This window comes from Onychomys torridus, unplaced genomic scaffold, assembly GCF_903995425.1.
Source record: "Onychomys torridus unplaced genomic scaffold, mOncTor1.1, whole genome shotgun sequence".
Classification (NCBI taxonomy): domain Eukaryota; kingdom Metazoa; phylum Chordata; class Mammalia; order Rodentia; family Cricetidae; genus Onychomys; species Onychomys torridus.
The window spans coordinates 1-8170 of record NW_023411929.1 but is presented as its reverse complement, the minus strand read 5'-3'; the positions used below and the strand labels follow the sequence as shown (position 1 = coordinate 8170).

The 8170-nt window shown below is 37.1% G+C and overlaps 1 pseudogene; it reads right to left on the bottom strand.

Moving 5' to 3' along the window:
• Nucleotides 1-308: 308 nt before the first annotated feature.
• LOC118575419 lies at nucleotides 309-5388 on the bottom strand (annotated as a pseudogene).
• Nucleotides 5389-8170: the final 2782 nt, after the last annotated feature.

The window sequence follows — 8170 nt, the reverse complement described above, 5'->3', positions numbered from 1 at the left end:
ATTGAACATATGAAAATTGATAAAACAAAAATTCTCATCTGATAATGGTCTAATATCAAAAATATACATATTGAACACAAGAAATCACACCTGATACAGGTCTAATACCAAAAATATACACATTGAATCCAAGAAAGAAAATTAAAAAATATTCTCCTTGATGAATTTCTATATTGAACATATACATACTGAGCATTAGAAATCAGATTAATAATACAATTTTCATCTGATATATGTCTTATAGCAAAAATATACATATTGAAAATGAGAAATAAGATAAAAAGATTTTCATCTAAAAAAAGGTCTAAAATCAGAAATATACACACTGAAGAAAAGTAATCAGAAAAACAAAAAAAATCTCTGGTGATAAACGTTAAATGTCCAAAATATCGATCTGAACATATAAAATTAGATAAAACAAAAATTCTCCCCTGATGAAGGTCCAGGCTCCATGGGCAAGAAGCGCGGGTCTGTCCACCAGGAGACAACAGGGATGCGGCTTAGAGGGGTTGGGTACTCAGTAGCCCCCTAACCAGCTGGAAAAGTCAAGCAGCTCGCGCTGCATGGGACTCAGCTCCCCCTTGCAGCTGCTGTCCTCTGATGAGTAGGCAGAGCGGGGAACCAGGCCCCGAGCTGCTCCCGGGGTCCTGGGAGGGGGTCCTGGGATGAAGAGGAGCAAGACAGCGACGCACTGGTGGGGGAGGCGGCAGGAGGCCCGCGGGCAGCCAACGGCCGAGTGGCCGGTGTTAGCAGCCCCCCTTGCAAGCGCGGCGCGCACCGAACATAATCTATGGTGGAGCGCAGCGTCTCCACCTTACTCAGCTTCTTGCTGGCGCCGCGTGGGCACGTGCTGCTGCAGCGCCTGGAAGCCCAAGTTGACCAGCTTCACGCAGTTGCGTTCGCGCTCGTTGCGGGGTGCCACGGCCGCCGAGCCGCCCCCGGCTTCAGTTGCTCCAGATCGGCGGCGGCGGCTGCAGGGCAGCAGTTCCGGGAATGGGGGTCTCCACCGGGTAGCGCAGGTTCCAGTGACTCCAGGCGAGGCGGGCATGAGTCGGGGCAGCTCGCCGCCGTCCATCAAGCTGGCATTCAGCCCTCCGGCACCTGCTAGGAGTTTCTGGGAGCTACAGGAAAAGTGCCCGCGAGGAACCGGGTTCGGTGGGAAGTGAACGGTCTCACCTCCACCGGTCTCATGAAGGGCACTGCTGCAGGATTTCCTAGGGCACCAGTCGCTGGCTTTCTGGAGCCCTAGGACCCCGTGTTGTACAAGGGCCAAGAGTAGGGAAGTGTGGTATGCTCCTGTCCCACGGGTGCGGTCAGACCTCCCCTGGTCTCCAAAAACATACTTATTTAACACAAGAAATTAAATAAAAAAAAATAGTTCTCTCCTGATAAAGTACTATATCCAAAATATACATATTGAGCACTAGAAGTCAGATAAATAATACAAAAATTCTCATCTGATAGAGGTCTATTATCAAAAAATATATCTTGAACACAAGAAATCAGACAAAACAAAAATTTCTCATCTGATGAAGGTCTAATATCCTAAATATACGTATTAAGCAGAAAAAATCAGAACACAAAACAAAATTTCTCATGGAACAAAGGTCTAATATCAAAAATACACATATTGAACAGAAGAAATTACATAAAACAAAAATTTTCATCTTTTAAATTGAAATATTCAAAACATGCATACTGAACCCAAAAAATCAGAAAAATAAATAAAAAATTCTCATCTGATAAATGTCAAATATACATATGGAACACAAGAATTATATAAAACAAAAATTATCAGCAGTAAAGTGCTGATATGCAAAATATACACATTAATCCCAAGAAATCAAATAAATAAAAAATTGTTATATGATAAATATCATATACCTAAAGTATACATATTGAACACAAAAAATTAAATAAACAGAAATTCTCATCTGATAAAGTTTTATTATCAAAAATATACATATTTAACAAAAGAAATCAGGTAAATAAAACAAAAATTCTCATCTGATAAACGTATAATATCCAAATATACATATTAAACACAAGAAATCAGAAAAACATATCAAAATTTCTCATGTTACAAAGGTCAAATATCAAAAATGTACATATTTAACACAAGAAATTACATAAAACAAAAATTTTCAACTGATTAATTGAAAGATTCAAAATATAATTATCTGATTTCTGGTTGTCAATTTGAATAATTCAGATGTAGACTTTACAACTTTATCAGATTAGAATTTTTGTTTCAGTTATCTTTTTTTTATACGATATGTATATTTTGGGTATTAGACCTTTATCTGATTAGAATTTTGTTTTATTTGTCTGATATATTCTGTTCAGTGTGTATGTTTTGGATATTAGACCTAAAGCAGATGAGAAAGTTGGTTTTGTTTAATTTCTTGTGTTCAATATGCATACTTTGGATAATAGACCTACTGGTGAGTATTTTGTTTTTTCTTATTTCATTAATTCAGTGTGTATACAATGATATAGACTTTTATTAGATGAAAATTTTTGTTCTCTCTCTATATATATGATTTCTTGTGTTCAGTATGCATATTTAGGTTATTAGTTTTGTTTTTTAGAGCTGGGAATCAAACCCAGGGCCTTATGCCTGCTAGGCAAGTGCTCTACCACTGAGCTAAATCCCCAACCCCAAATATTTTCTTTTCTTTTTTTTTTTCTTTTACCAGACAGAGTTTCTCAGTAGCTTTGGAGACTGTCCTGGACTAGCTCTGTAGACCAGGCTGGCCTCGAACTCACGGAGATCCAGATGCTTCTGCCATTTGAGTGCTGGGATTACTGGCGTGGGCCAACACTGCCTGGTAGATATTAGTTCTTTATAAGGTGAGAATTTTTATTTAATTAATTTCTTGTATTCAGTATGTATATTTTGGATATAAGACTTTTATCAGATGAGATTTTTGTTTATCAAATTATGTTCAATATGGATATGTTTGACATTAGATCTTTATCAGTTCAGAATTTTTGTTTTATTTAATTTCTGGTGTTCAATAGTATATTTTTCATATTTAATCTTTATCACATGAAAATTTTGTTTTGTTTTTCTGATTTCTTGTGTTCTATATACATATTTTGAATTTAGGCCTTTATCAGGTAAGAAATTTTGTTTAATTTATCTGATTTCTTGTTTTCAATATGTATATTTGGGTTATTAATCTTTTATCATGTGAAATTTTATTTTATTTAATTTCTTGTGTTCAGAATTTATATTTTGGTTATTACACATTCATCACAGGAGAAATTTTGTTTGATTTACCTGAATTCTAGTGTTCAATATGTATATTTGGATATTGGTCCAAATATATCAGATGTGAATTTTTCTTTTATTTACATGAATTTTTAGGATCAACATGTGTATTTTGATATTAGACCATTATCGGGTGAGAATTTTTGTTTTAATTATGTGATTTCATGTATTCAGTATGTATATTTTGGATATTAGACTTTTGTTAGGTGAGAATTTCTTTTTCTTTATTTCTTGTGGTCACTATGTATGTTTTCAATATTAGACATTTATCAGATGAGAATTTTGTTTTATATATTTAATAATGTCAATATGTATATTTTGAGACTTCATTTTGTGTTTTATGTAGTTGATATTGTGTTTTCAATAAGTATATTTTATATATTAGACCTTTATCACGTGAGAAATTTTGCTTATTGATCTGATTTCTTCTGTTCAACATGGATAGTTGTAATATTAATCCTTTAACAGATGAAAATTTTTTGTTTTATTTATCTGATTTCTTTTTTTCAATAGGTATATTTTTATAATAGACATTTATCAGGTAAGAATTTTTGTTTTATTTTATTTCTTTGTTGAATAAATATAGTTTTCATATTAGACCTTAATCATATGAGAATTTTGTTTTGTTTTTCTGATTTCTTGTTTTCTATATATATTTTTCCATGTTGACCTTTACTAGGTGAAAATTTTTGCTTTCTTGATCTTCTTTTTTTGTGTCCTTATGTATATTTTGCATACTAGACCTTTATGAGAATTTTCATGTGTTTATATTTTCTCTTTTGTTCAATAGGTATATTTGAGATATTAGACCTTTATCAGATTAGAATTTTTGTTTTGTTTATCATATTATGTTCCATATGAATATTTTTAATATTAGATATTTATCAGATGAGAATTTATCTTTTGTTTAATATCTTGTGTACAGTATGTACATTATGGATATTGGAGTTTTTCTGTCATTAATTTCAAGTTGGCTTGCTGTAAATTGCCTTTATTATGTTTAGGTATGTTCTTTTAATTCCTTCTTTCTCCAAGACCTTGATGGTATCATAAAGGGTTGTTGGATTTTGTCAAAGGCTTTTTCAGAATCTAATGGGAATATCATGTATTTTTTTCTTTCAGTTTGTTTATATTAGGGATTACATTCACTGATTTTTGTATGTTGAGCTATGACTGCATTTCTTGGATGAAACCTACTTGATCATGGTGGATGATATTTTGATGTGTTCTTGAATTTGGTTTGCCATTATTTCATTGAGTATATTTCCATCTATGTTCATGAGGGTTGTTTGTTCTGTAATTAGGTTTCTTTGTTGTATCTTTGTTTGATTTGGGTAACCAGAGCCTCATAAAGCAATTTGGCAATATCCCTTATGTTTCTAGTGTGTGAAACAATTTAGGTATATCAGTACAAACTCTTCTTTGACATTCTGGTAGAATTCTGTGCTGAAACCATCTGGCCCTGGGCTTTTATTGGTTGACAAACTTCTTCTATTTCCTTAGGGATTATAGGTCTATGAACATTGTTTATGTGGTCTTGATTTAGTTTGTGTTTTGGGTACCTATTCAGAAAATTCTCCATTTATTTTATAATTTAATTTAATTTTACACATCAGCAATTGATTCCCCTGTACTCCCCCAAACACAGCCTGCCTTCCACCAAGCCCACACCCAATTCCATCTTCTCCAGGGCAAAGACTCCCCTGGGGATTCAGCTCAACATGGTAGATTCAGTCCAGGAAGGTCCTGTCCCCATCTCCCATGCTCAGCATAGTGTCCCTGCATAAGCCCCAGGTTCCAAAACGGCCAGCTCATGTACTAAGTATCGGTCCTGGTCCCACTGCCTGGGTATCTCCCAAACAACTCAAGCTAATCAACTGCCTCACTTATCCAGAAGGCCTGATCAAGTTGGGGGCTCCTCAAGTATTGGTTCATACTTCACATCCTGCCGCCACACCTATCGGCCTGAGCCCCAGGACTTCCTGAGACTCAATGACTAGCCCCCAGCTGCCATCCACCCAGGAACTCCCATCTGGACCAGGGCTTCCTTCCTGCCCCAGAACTGCCATCTGGACTAGAACCCCCAGGTCCCATCCATCCAGCACTCCCATCTGGACCAGAGCTCCCATCCTGCCCAGAGCTTCCATCTGGACCAAAGAAAGGCTCCCTAAATCTGTCAGCTCTGTCTGGACCATGTGCACTAAGAATGAATCCTCAAGTAGATGGACAGATATCACGGCAGAAATACATACAACAAAATAAAGAGCAATACTGCATCACCACAACCGAGCTCTTCTCCAACAGCTAGACCTGAACATCACAGAATGGAAGAAGCAGAAGAAAACAACCTTATAAATAACATCATGAAGAGGATAGAGCCTTATATAGAAGAATTAAAAAATGAAGTGGAGGAACAGACAAACAAAAAATGAGAAGAACGCTATAAAAAAAAAAAAACTAGAGGAAAGGACAAATAAAGCAGAAGAAAACAATAAGTCCCTGAAAGAAAATCATGAAAAAACAATGAAAGAGATGAGGGAAACAGTCCAAGATCTGAAAAGCAAAATAGAAAAAAATGAGGAAGACACAAGCAGAGGAAATGCTATAAATAGAATATCTGAGTAATCCAACAAGAACTTCAGATGCAAGCTTGACTTCTAGTGTATTATGAGGAAAGCTCATTAGCAGGGAAGCAATGTCAGTTCCCATGACTTCTGGAGCTCTTCCCTGGAAATTCTATTGTATCCTGGAGAGCACTGGCATCCTCTGTGATGTCACCAAAATTGTGGCAACACCAACTGCCCTTGGAAAGTTTATTCAATGTCTTCACCATTTACTGATGAACATGTTGGCATACTGAAGAGTCTAATTCAGAAAGAGAATGGAGATGGTAGAGAGACCAGAGAGAGACAGAAGAAAGCTGACCTTTACCCTCAGAGTAAAACATCAAGAAAGAAATGTTCCGGGGAATTGTGTAATGAGTTCTGTGCAGCAAAACAGAAGCTTCTCGGAAGAAGTGCTCTTGAAATGAATCTTTCAATAATGGGTCACAGAAAGCTGGAGTCTCTGGGAACCAACAGAACATCCCTGTGTGTCATGGCTCTTGAAATTCAAGGATCCCAGGACATTAAATCTTTTGCTTAAAGGACAGGAACTGGTAAGGCCAAAGCTTTATGCTTGGAATTCTTGGCTTTTGTTCCTTTTGGAGGATAGGCATTTGATGAGTGAACATGAGACCAACGTTAAAGCAGGAGGGATTAATGAGGTGTGCCCATTTCAAGGCATGACATCACTGTACTTCAACCACACTGGCTAACTTTAGGTACTTCTCAGTGGTTCTGTGTTTCCTAGGTTGTCAGTGAGGTGAGTAGTAGAATCTCATGACCATATTCTGCCCTTATATATCTTCTCCATTAATAGTTATATGGTTAGAGTGACCTGTCAAGATATTTGAGCAACCTCTAAATGACTGAGGTGATTGTGAACTATGGTGATTTTCTCATGACTCTCTCTACTTGGTTGCTTGGACCATGTGCGATGAGGACAGAGAGAAACAGATAGCTGAGATAACCACTTCCCTTCAAATAGAGGAGATAGCTGACTTCACCAGAGGAGGCAACTGAAGCATGGGACAATATAATTTGGGCTTTCACTGAGTCATTGGTAAACAAGCTTTCTCAAACATTTGATTAGAACTCAGAGTGGTCTGTCCATTCTCTTTGCCTTGTCATATTGCAAGTTACATCTACCCACAAGGAATTCCATGGAGCTACCATCCCACCAAGCCTTCCTCACCAAGATGCAGGTAAGCAGAAGGTGCAAAAACTGACCAATCAGCTACCGAATATGAACATTGAAAGAAATTAGCAGTGAGATTGCCTGATCTTTACCACAGAAGAGAGCGTGAAGTATAGGTTTGCATTCTTTCAAACTCAGTGGTTTAAATCTTAGGTCCATTCAGTCATCATTAATTCATTTTACATAAGGCTTGTTTTTCTGGTAGGCTGCATCTTCATGGTATGCTTTTGCCCAAAATCATGTCTCTGAATTCTTCAAAAAGTTAGAACCTCAAATGTGAACAAGAATGACATGAGGACAAAGACTAGTCTACTTCCTCTAAAAAGAAACAAAAACAGAGCTTGTGTCATGAGTCATAGTGCTCATGGACTGAGGCAGTAATATGTGAGTTCCCAGAATTCATTCTATCAGGTGTTGGCTAGTGTGAAATGTTAGTTGCTATCAGTTTCATTTGATTGTTTTGTTACTTGCTTGAAAAGGCCTTGTGTTTGATTCTCCAAGCAGCAGTTGGGAAGGCCTGGTCACACATCTGAATGTGTGGACATAGGGAATGAGACTGATCCCTGCTCCTTTTCTTCCTCTCTGAGAGGACACCCCTGCATGCATTTGTTCAGCAACAAATTGATAGCGTTCTTCCACTATCACTCAGTCTCTTTTTCTGTCTTTCTATATACCTCTTTCTTTGTCTCTCTGACTCTCACACACATGTGTATGGGTTGTGTATTTTGTCTATGTGTTTGTGCATGTATCTCCTCATAGTCCCTGCAATCAGGGATCTGTTATTGGGCATGAGCAGTTCCCTATCTTACTCTTGGTGAAAATTAGGAGCACCACTATGAACATTATAGTTCTGCCAGTGTAGTTACTTTAGTGACACACAGATTTACCCTTGGGGAGTTTATAAATCTGCCATGATGTTGAGTCCCATTTCAAATCTGTTCATGATGTTATTTTGCTCTGCATTATGACAGGTACCATCACTGATAATTTGCTTTTGAAGACAGGAGAGACATCTTCACAGATTCTAGAGGGTACATACCTGTGGAGTAGACACTAGGGAAATTCTTAGAATGCTATTTCAGCAAGCCAAATCTT